Below are 12147 nucleotides of genomic sequence, written 5' to 3'. Positions count from 1 at the left end.
CGAACATCAAGAAAGCTACCAGATGGTTGCACATCCCGTAGATTTGATTTGTCAACAGATCTAGGTTTGGAAGTTTTTTCTCGTCTAGCAGACAGCAAAACTGGAATTTGTTGCTCATGTTCTATATTTGGAGCATTATCCAAGGATTCATCATTGTTCAGGGGCACCATGAATGGTCTGGATACTGGGCGTGTATGTTTGCGCACCCCTTCCCGAACACCCCTATGAGTAGAAGAGGGTCGGCTGTTAATACCTAAATTAACAATATGGGACCAGGCATTTGGAGCCAATGCGGTAGTTTTGTAAGAGTTTCCAATTTCAAAAAGTTGATCACGTGTGTAAGTACGATTTATGTGGTCTTTAGGTGAGACTATTTGATGATCATGGTTAACTGGCCCTGGGTTTGTGTCTACATCACCAGCTCTCAGTATTTGGTCATGAAACGTAGCAGATGAGTTTGAGTAGTTTTGAGATAGGCACATTGTTTTACCATACGTATGACAGGCAGTTTAATGCAGTAGGCCTTGTCTATGGTACAACATGCAGGCAAGTTATCATGCTGGTTGATCACATATAGGCCCAAAAGGATTATAACAAGTAATGCTTGCTTGAGAACCATAATATGAGGAGTTCAGTGATTAGGCTGCAATACAGTAAAAGTCTGAAATCCACTCAAGAAGATCAGATCAATATGAAATCTATTATAAAGTGAGTTTGCTGAAAGATCACTTTACAAGTAGCTACAAGTGATATAAACTGATCAATGTAATTGCTCTCCTTGACCACTCATGCAAGGGCCTAGGATACTAGTCAAGTCAATGAACAAATGGTTGTTTAGTCTGCAGAATTTGGCTACATAAAGAGTCATTTCCAGGTATCAGAAATCGGCGTCAAATTGCAGAAAATATATCAAACGAACCAAAATAACAATCCAACTAGGTTGTTACTTAGCTTTCAGATGTACTTCAGTCACAATATGAGTTAAGTTCACAGAGTAGATGAGCATAAAATCAAAGAAATAATCAGAGCTTAGATGGCAGCCTGCATCCTGGCGCACATCATACACCTTGCCTCTGTCACATATTTCCTTCATATTATTGACAGCAAGTCCTAATTTTGACTTTGCTATTGCAAAATATCATTTCATATCAAATTAGTAGACTTTCTTTGAAAAAACATATCATGATGGGAATACCCGTCCGCCATTTCATTAAACTGGATCGTTTTCGCCTGGTTTGTGCCCAGATGTATTGAGGGCGCGCTACACTCTCATTGAACAGGCAAAGTTCGCAACACGAACAGCGTTGTTATTTGCCAATATCAATTAACATGATCCAAGGGGTCGAACATGAATTATTCATAACGGATCGATAACTGGCCTCACTTTCTAGCTAGTAAACCAGCGGAATTTTTCATAGGTTTTGCGTTGATAATAGAACAACCGTGAATTTAGTGTCACCCCCTTGGAGGTACCGCGTGAACGTAATAGTGCAGCGCGGTATAATCAAAAAAAATGTTTTCACCTATTGCTATGGTAGTTAATCCGATTATTATGTCACTTCGCCGGCGAATTGGCTTGGAACAAAAGTTTGGATTGAACAGGCGCCATTAGTATTATATCTACCTATGGTAAATTTGGGGTATGAACCAAGAGAGTAGAGAGCCACACCGTACGTGTTTTCGCAACCCGGTATCGCAATCGGTTTAAAAAAGAGCAGGGTGTTAAACCCTGACCAGTGCTCACCTGTTATTCTAAGTATGAAGTACACTGTAATAGAATTGCCCGACCTAGCCCACCAGTCAAATGGCGAGTCTCATTGTGGGTGGGCGCAGTAAGTTAGGAGATACCACGTGGGTGGGGCAAAGCTGCACTGCACCATGGCATCATGGGCTACACAAAAATGCATGATAGCAATTGAAATGGGCTTTTGGCAGGAAAATGTCAGCGAACTTTGTACCGGGTCAATTTTCAACTTGCTTGTATTAAAATCATACCATTGTATATATTTCTCTAGTCATAAGGATTCAAAAAATGTATAGTTTGACACAATCTAGGAGGTACCATTCTTGAGTTGGTACCGAAAAGGTCGAGGGTCACAATTTTGGCTTCATGGTGGTCAAAACATCAAAATGCTCCGATTTTTGACAAAAAGGTATCAAAATATCCGTTTTGATTCAAATCAAATAAAGATAAGATTGCTCAAACTAGGATGTTTCGTTACCAAGGTAATGCATCAAGATAGGTCAAGGTCAACAGGCCTCAATGGGACTTGAACTATTTTACTGGATGACCTGTTTCCACCAATAGCTACTCATGTTCAAATGTTCTCATGATATTTTGTGTACCCCATCTATCACCAGTAATAGTGCAGCGTTACCCCTCCCAATTAGCACCAACACCCAACTGTGTGGCTAGGGCTCTTACACTATAGGTGGTGTTTTTACAACTTTAGCATAGCCGTTGTTGACTATCGATTAAATTGGATAACTGATCAATGATCGGTATATAGCATTGACAATGGTCCAGTGGCCAGAAGAATGGATGATTGATTCACCAATTAAACAGTGCATAAGAATGGTGAAACCATTTTGCAATTGATCGGAAAATCACAGAAATTGGCACAATTATAGAAATTAGAGCCAAAATAAGTAATGTTATAAGAATTCGGACAGAGGATAGTTTGACCTATCTGTGACGTAAGGTTTTCGAGTTATAAGCAAAAAGGTCAAAGGTCATATTTTAGATCTTGAAAACGGAGGACGTCCATCGGTAGTCGTCATTAAATCCCTGGGGTCACTCACACGTAAAAGTGGTACGGATATGTGCGTCGGCGTTCAAGGGTCCCCTTTTTGACCACACTTTAGTTCTTTAGCCTCACCTCGAGTAGAATGCCCACAATGGTAGCTTTTTAGCTCAAATTAGGAGTTTCTTAGCTTCGCGCTGCACACCCCTACGAAAATTAAATTGAGTGGCCCGAGCTTTAAATGGGTTCCAAGTGAGTTTATTGTTCGGTAGTTGATCACGTTATCCTGATAAACAATTCTTAATAAAGTTTTGAAATTTAAAAATATTCCAAATTATTTTTTCCGAGCAACTAACTTGACTACAAAAAAGATAACGCGATAATTTCAATTCAATTATAGCACACAGACAGTTTATTGGCATTCAAAAAATTGCAGCACAGTGGCTCATGCCATGCTTAAAGAACATACAATATATTTCTATTGTTCTACATATTATTAAAACCGCTCATAATTTATATTACTGTTTGTATAATTTGATTTAATGATTCTTAAGTTATTAATTGCACAAACACCCTCAATATATTCATAGTTTACAATATGCTCATTAACAACATTTTATACCCCTAATAGTGTTTTACTGTATCATTATATTTCCAGTTCTTTTAAAAAAGGATTATACTAACTGCGTTATAATTGTTTTGTTTTTCATTAATAACGACATCAAGTGTACGTTATGTTGCTGAAGCTTAAAATCTACGTATTTAAAACTACCGTGCAGCAAAAGAAAATGTAAGACATGAGCGACTACTTTACGTGTATAAAAGTGCGTATTATTATTCAAATTATTATTAAGTATTTTAAAAAAACCCGTTATATTCAAACCTCTGAATTCTATTAGCATTGTAACATGATTACAAATCACGTTTCCATCAAATAATCTAATATTAAAATGCCATTTAATTGCCTTAAAACATGTTGAAATGGCGGGAACTGTTGTAGTAGGTTAAATTTTATCATATGCTTATGAAGATTTCCGTCTTTGCCTTTGGCGGTTGATCTTAAACGGACTTCACAATAAAATGTGTTCTTTTTTTAACACAGCATTATTTGCATAATGTGTTCATTGAAATATTTTACAACTCAAAGTGCGGTAAGCAACATAACAATAAGGGCAAATTTATAATAGTGATATTAAAGTTTCAAAATACAAAAAAACTGCAAAACTAATAGGCTCTCCTAACAACAAAGCACTATTCATAATAATATATAACTTCTTCAACAACCACATATCAAGTCAAATGTAATGTTAGCTTATTAGCATAAGAAGCTTTTTCATTTTTCTCTTCACGATTATTCTCTGTTAAGGCTGTGTACCAATTTAATAAAATGATACTAATATGCTTAAACGTTATTGCTTGTAATGTATATTGCCACATTTTCAATCAACTATAAATATAATTTACATTTTTTATAAATCAAAACACATAAATGTTATTAATATACAATATTTATGAAATATTACAAGCAAAATGGCTGCATGAATATATCAGGTGACCTATGATGTCACATGTTTACAGTCAGGACGCCCTCTGTTGTTCACATAAGGCAAAATAATACAGAATGTATATGTCACACCACATACTACTTTTTCAAACCCCAACTTGCAAAGTTGCAAAGGAAGTTCGATAACTTTTCTGATATTATTTGCTTTGAAACCGAAGTTAATGCAAAGTAATCAACTTCTTCCATGTAGACTACAGTGACCTTTGCCCTGCAGATTAAAAAAAAAATCTGAGACCAACAGAGGGCGTACAAAAATGTAAACCAATGCCAATGCATCTATAGTAATTATAAAACTAGCGGGAACACCCACTGTCACATTATTTGGTTATTTGGCATAATTGGACCATTATTTTGGTTATATTTCATATCCGCATCTCAAACTCACTCAAGGATAATATTGCTGTATTTATTTTCAAAAAGATCTGGGCCTGTTTCCATTTGTCCTTAAGTGAAGCTCAGGGATACGTCTTATCATTATTAATGATCTCAAATTTGATGTTCAAATGCGTCATGCATGAATGTGAAATAAGTTATAGATTGCAGATGACATAGCATAATATTGCGGGTTATAAGGTGTATTTACACGCTTGTATATAAATACGCCATTTCGCCAAATGTAAAAAAGTTCAATTCGTCGATGAATGATATACATTTCATTCTTCTACTGAGACTTTGAGTGAGAAATTCGCTTGGCATTCTCCGTGACTGTTCTTTGCTTTGAAGGTATAATCCCCAGAGTCTGTTTCCAAAGCCATGGGAATCTCCATGTTGTATGTAGCGCCATCTGCTGATATGTTGAAACGACCGCCATCTTCTAATTGTCTGTCATCAAAGAGCCATTCAACTGAAGGGAACAAAGACACACGAAGGAATTAGCATGTGAATGGAACAGGATTCAGATCATGGAGATTTACGACACATGCATCGCAAGTCTTAAATGCATCGTAAGTTACGCACCAATCTTCCATAGGATTAATATGCTAGTGTTATTATGGTTTTTTGACTTGAATTTACAGGATTTATGATGCGTTGCATGTGTAAGTGAAATAAGTACGTATAAAAGTACACGTATCATGTAATTATTGTTGATTGAAGTCTTCATCTCAATTCATTGTCATTTAATAGCGATTTTAACATGTGAATAAAAAATTCGTTGATTTGGGCGCGAATTGTGAAATACTAAATTGGAGGCGTCAACTTTAAAATATACATATCGTTGTCATTCTTTAATTGTTCGGGTTAAAATCAACACGCGGTACCGGTAGCTGATACTAACACATAATTACATGTATGTTAATGAAATAGAAGTAGAAACGAAACATGCTTACCACTATCGGCAGGCTCAGCTAGACTACATGAGAAGGAAGCGGCTTGTCCTTCAGAAGTGTCCACTGATGATGGCTGTGTGCTTATCACGGGACCTTTGTAGGCTGATTCTGAATTAAAAAAAACCAAACCAACAGCATAGGCGATTAAATATTGGATACAAAATATTTTAAACTGTTCATTTGGACTTACTATTCACATCAATACTTAATATTCGTGTCTTTGCACATTCACAAACAGGAACAAATTTTATCGACAATTCAGGGCCATCCCATTCGGCCCGATGATGAGTCTCAGATGAGACGTCATAAATAGTAAGTTCATTTTATCTATCTACCTGCATGATTCAGAATATTCACAAATAAAATCGGTTCTATTTGATCTATTTGTAGTAGAACAGCCGATTATTATATTTGAAGAGTAAAGATAAACATTGAAAAAAAAATCAAGGACAAGTCCAGCTATACAAAACTGGTAAATATTGTATTTTACTAAAAACAATCACAACAAAAGATGAGTTTAAGCTTCAAATGGTTGCTTTGACCACTCCTGGTATAAGACAAACCTCCAAGGGCAATTTGAGCCTTAGGCTTTAACATCTAAGGCCCTCGGCAAGTTGCAAGGACCCCAAATCCAATTCTAATTTGTTCATCTTACACGGGTCCGCACATTGTGACACTTTGTAAGATGGTATTCTCGCTATTCAACAGCAGGTTATGAAGATGGATTGATGTTGGTGACAACATTTCACAGGCTCGCAGGGTAGTGTATTCGGCGGGCCATCGGTGAACTTTTTCAAGCTTTTGGCCGAGGACCACCTTATGTCGAACACGGCCAAGAACCAAATCAGTCATGCGTGCCTTTCAAAGGAAAAAGCGACCCATGCACCTTGTGATTGGACATCTTGCAACAGCCAATTTACAGTTCTCTTGCACTTGCCATCTATATCCTTATATTTATAATTAGCGAGGTATGATGACTGTTATAATGAAAGCCAGAGATAAAAAGAATTTACGCGTCTAATGTCACTGCCAATTACGACCCTTAATTGCTTTACACAGGTTAATAGCGCGTAAAAGGAAGGCCGATTTATCTGGTGCCGATCGGAGAAAAGGAATAGCAGCAAATGGCGAACAATTACGTACTTTTACAAGGCAAAAAGCAGCTTTTCTAGGCATTGTTAACATGGTGCCTTCGCGAAAGAAAGTTTGTTACTATAAAAACCTAACTTTTGAGATATTTGCATGTTTGGAGGTGCAAAATTAACAATAAGGCGCCCGGTTATACAGCCGCGTTCAGCAAGTCATCATCACGACACTTGTAAACAAACCGTGCACGAGTTTGATTGACAGATGACGTCAGACGCGATAAAATCCTTTTATCTCTGTCTTTCATTATAGGCTTATAAAGCCTTTACAGAAAATAAAGCAGCTATTATAAATACGCATTTATCTTCAGAACTAGTCATCGTACTCGCAATAATTTAACATGGAAAGAACGATGGTTTATTTACGCGCATTTGATACCTCATTAAATTTGTCATATTAAGTTTGTCCAATGTAGTTCATTATTATGTTTTGATGGATCCAAGTTGTGATAATATTGGATCCAAAACATAATAATGATAAAATTGATGCTTTACGCCCAATATTTATTGGTCTCGCTATGAGTTGTAAAATATTGACTCGACTACGTCTCGTCCAATATTTTAAAACTCATAGCTCGACCAATAAATATGGGCTCAACTGATCCAATTTTATATCAATATTAGCAAGACAGAAGTGGTATGAGAGAAAAATACCAAAATTTAGAAGTTGCATTTTACAGTGATCAATGTTTATTACGCAAGCATTGTGGCATTTAAAAACCGCCAAATATCGTCGCGCTGAATTCAAACCGATACAATTTACTGCAACATTTAAATTCAGGTATTTTTCTTTTTTTTTTCAGTACTGTATTGCTAATATGTGACCCGGCAGCACAAACGAGCCGTAAATTCCCTAAATTGTATTCTGAGTTATGGTGTAAAATGTGTACGAAGGTCGTATTCATCGGTCACTTAAGCTGGAGCGACATCTGTCTTATTTTGATAGTCACAACACCAATCAATAATCCTATTATTGAAGTGGATAATAAGCTTCTACCTTAGATGGCTATAGAACTTTTAATAGCTCTGGTCTTTGTTTGCTTTTGCTAAATCCTTTTCAAGTGGTGGGTTATTTGTATAGGTATGCATAACCAACAATTAACAATGAGAGAACCTTCTTAAACCTCGTTGACTGGGGGATGATTTGAAATGACCGCCAATTATGACTGTTTGATATTTATTGCCAGCAATGTGGAAAAAGAGACACACATAGAAACGAAAAAAGCTATAATTTTGTTGAAGGAGCAAAGTTTAACTAACCATAACTCCGCTTCTGGATATCGCTTGAAGTTTATGATGTTTATTTTTTAAACACGAAATAAAACAAAATTGACCGGGGGAGGAATTTACGGCTCATTCGCCGTGGACGGTCACATATTGAATGACATTGGGCGTATGAGGTATCACAATACGAATAAATAAATCATGGTTTTTTATGTAAAATTATTCTGAAATTATTAGTGTTGAAGCTACCGGCGTATTTACAACGGCTGTGGTACTTTTTGTGAAGGCTTTATTATGGGACAGCCATTAAGGGGGTACCCCTGGCCAATTTTGTGCATTATTTTGCATTTTTCTCAAAAATTATAGCGCATTGGTGATAAGTAAGATATGTATATTATAGGGGCAAGGACTAAAACTACTGCACTGAAATTTCAGCAACTCAAGGCAAGTAGTTATTGATTTATTGATCAAATATTGGTTTTCTCTTATTTATGACTGTAACTCCACAACTGTTGTCTGTGCTGAAATAAAATTTCCAGTGCAGTAGTTGTAGTCCTTGCCCCTATAATATACATATCTTACTTGTCACCAATGCGCTATAATTTTGAGAAAAATGCAAAAATAGGCACAAAATTGGACAGGGGTGTAGTACCCCCTAAAGCTAACTAAATAGACGATTTGGTAATATACATGCTTCGTGTAATGGTAACATGGTAAAAGTGATGATGATGAAGGATATTTCTATTTCTACAGTGAAAGCTAGACTATATGGCATATATACATGCATGTAAGAAAAATGGTAATTGACAATGGAGAATTGACGAAATGGGCGAAAACAATGAGAATGGAGACAGGATGATGTCACAGCAAAATGATGACGAAAAATACTTTTTGGGAAAGCTGGGAAAGAGAAACTATAAACATGATTGACATGTATTGATTTCCGCAAACCCAAATTGCTATAAACCGTCCCTATAATAATATAATTATATTGCTTTACTTGATTCGCCAAGCGCAAGTTAGCGATAATAGCAAAAACCGCTTTTTCACTGGAAATAAAATTCAATATTGTCGCACTCTTCAGTCAGTATAATATTAAAAGGACGCTTATATAAATAAATCAGGTTCGCCAGAACGAGGAAATCAAAGGGTTGTATATACTTTGCTCGTCTTAAAATTGGAGAAAATACATCGGTTTTTGTTGCTGCGCGCGTCAATAAAGTCTCCACCTACGTTCGCGTAATTTCATACAAGCGGGGAAGTCACCAAAGCGCAAATAGCGTAGGTGCTGCCCCCAACTGCGTGCAGTCCATTCTATAGATTATGTGCCAACTTATAATTTTTCACAAGGTCATATCTTGAAATCCTGTCCATCAAATTGAACCAAAATTACACACAGATTTACTTCAATACTCTACTCTTAACACATGCCAGTAACCAAGCAGTTATCCAACTGACACAACAGCAAAATGCACTGACATGGGACAGCTTCCTGGACCACATTCACAGCCCAGCCCTGTTTCATGAAAAAAATGTAATGAAAAGCAGAAAGCAGCACCGTTTTCTCATCTGTGCAAGGATCTTGTGTGCATTCTCACAGATTTTTTGTCCTTGGTGCCAAATGTTGGGCTGTAAAAGTGAAGGAAGTCCAGGAAGCTGTCCCATGACAGTGCATTTTGCTGTTGTGTCAGTTGGACAACTGCTTGGTTACTGACATGTGTTTTGAGTAGAGTATTAAAAGTAATCCTGTGTGTAATTTTGGTTCATTTTGATTGACAGTATTTTAAGATATGACCTTGTGATTCACAAGTTGTAAAAAATTATAAGTTTCTTTTTGAGCTCAGTTTATAAGCTGAACAAAGTATAGCATTGGAATGATAATATAGGTGAAACGGAAGGATAAAAATGAGAGAGGAGATAGATGAAGTCACAGCAAACATGGCGGGTCACATCATTGTCTTCAAACCTTCTTCAGGGATTTCGTTTTCTACTGGCTCCTCTGCTGGTGGCGCCTCTTCTTGTACTGCAAATTGAAATAATTTCTTTAGTTATTATTGTGACAAAGTAAACATGGAAATTAATTTAGTATTAGTTTAGTATCTCCAAAAGAATGATTTGTTTTAAAGAAATTAATACAGTATTAATCATCTCTATTTTAAAGAACAAATACGTTAAGTTCTTTAAGAAAGGCCATGCATGACAAAAAAGGTAGTGTCATACTGTAAAGAACACATGCGTTATATATTTCTTGCAACTAAAATAGATATCCCTTCTCAGCATACAACATGTTATAATACATGCAGTTTTATATTCAGGAGCACAATATATATTGCTGTTAGGCATTATAAAATAAAACAGAAATACATTGACACGTCACGTCGTGTTCCTTGCGTACAAGAAAATACAAAACATAGATAGACTAAATTACTGAAGATGAAGTAAGATTAATCAATCAAATTAAATACACGGGGATAGACGAAATAAATTTCAGAATCAGACACCATATCAGATATGGACAGGACATGCTTCTTCCGAATAAAAGCTTCTTATCAAAAGGGCTTCACACGAAGCATTATGCATTATGCAACATGCCCGCAAATTCTAAAGGGTGCAGAAAAGGTAAGCTATTTATTCTCAAACTTGAGCGACCGTGAGGATATACTACCCAATCGCTATATAATTGAATGCCTTGCAGAAAAATTAATAAGCTAAAGGAATATTTTGGTAAAAGCGAATAAATGAGACCCTACTCTTAATAGTATGAACAAAAGATATCGAGAGGAGGGAAATACCCTTGTACGATTATAAACTGGACCACATTCACAGCCCAACATATTTCTTTTGTTGGGTTCCAACTATTCGCCTGTACATGAACAAAAATTACACACAGGATTACTTCAATACTCTACTCTAAACCCATGTCAGTAACCAAGCAGTTGTCCAACTGACACAACAGCAAAATGGCCTGACATGGAACACCTTCCTGGACCACATTTACAGGCGAATAATTAAAACCCAGCAAAAGAAATCTGTTGGGCTGTGAATGTGGTCCAGGAAGGTGTTCCATGTCAGTGCATTTTGCTGTTGTGTCAGTTGGACAACTGCTTGGTTACTGACATGTGTTTAGAGTAGAGTATTGAAGTAATCATGTGTTCCAAATATTCGCCTGTACATGAACAAAAATTACACACAGGATTACTTAAATACTCTACTCTAAGCACATGTCAGTAACCAAGCAGTTGTCCAACTGACACAACAGTAAAATGCACTGACACGGAACAGCTTCCGGGACCACATTCACAGGCGAATAATTAAAACCCAGCAAAAGAAATCTGTTGGGCTGTGAATGTGGTCCAGGAAGGTGTTCCATGTCAGTGCATTTTGCTGTTGTGTCAGTTGGACAACTGCTTGGTTACTGACATGTGTTTAGAGTAGAGTATTGAAGTAATCCTGTGTGTAATTTTTGTTCATTTTTATAGACAGGATTTTAAGATATGACCTTGTGAAAAATTATAAGTTTCTTTTTGAGGCCAGTTTAGAATGAGAATGAACGAGGTAAATGGGCTCAAATTTTATCAAGATGAGTAGAAATGAGTAAGAAGTAAATGAAAAGCATCAATGTTGCAATGTTGACTGTTACGGGAACTCGTCAATAGGAGAATGCATATGTGATGTGTGGTCTCAAGTAGGGAAAGTGTCCCGGAGTTACGCAGATGCTCATAGTGGTGGGGATGAAAGTTACTGCTCACCAGATGGTGGAATAAGAAACGGTCTCAAGCATAAAGGAACGTGGCAGGTTGAAAAAGATAATACAAGTACACGTAGACACGGGAAGTTCACCCGGTCAAATCTGAACAGTTGGTTCAAGCTGCAAGCTGAAAGAATGCTATATATTTGTATGGCAAAAGATGGCAAAATGAAGAAAAGGAAGTAAATTCAACTGTCTTTGTAAAGCACTACATGAGTTGTTCAGATTGTTATCGTTGCATCAGTATAGAGGAGTTTAAAATGATCGTTAACAAACAACACGATAGGAACAAAGTAACTATCAAGATGAGAAGAAACGAGAAAAAAAAAGTAAAAGGGAAGAATCAATGTATGGAAGTCTGTTACGGGAACACGTTAATGGGGGAATGCATGTA

At 36.6% G+C, this 12147-nt stretch overlaps 1 pseudogene; it reads right to left on the bottom strand.

The window, feature by feature from the left end:
- Nucleotides 1–3133: 3133 nt before the first annotated feature.
- LOC140163065 (twitchin-like) overlaps nt 3134–12147 on the bottom strand; it is a 213033-nt pseudogene continuing 204019 nt past the window's right edge.

This window comes from Amphiura filiformis, chromosome 10 (genome assembly GCF_039555335.1).
Source record: "Amphiura filiformis chromosome 10, Afil_fr2py, whole genome shotgun sequence".
NCBI classification, from domain to species: Eukaryota; Metazoa; Echinodermata; class Ophiuroidea; order Amphilepidida; family Amphiuridae; genus Amphiura; species Amphiura filiformis.
The sequence above is the reverse complement of the archived record's forward strand: the minus strand, read 5'-3'. Positions and strand labels throughout refer to the sequence as shown.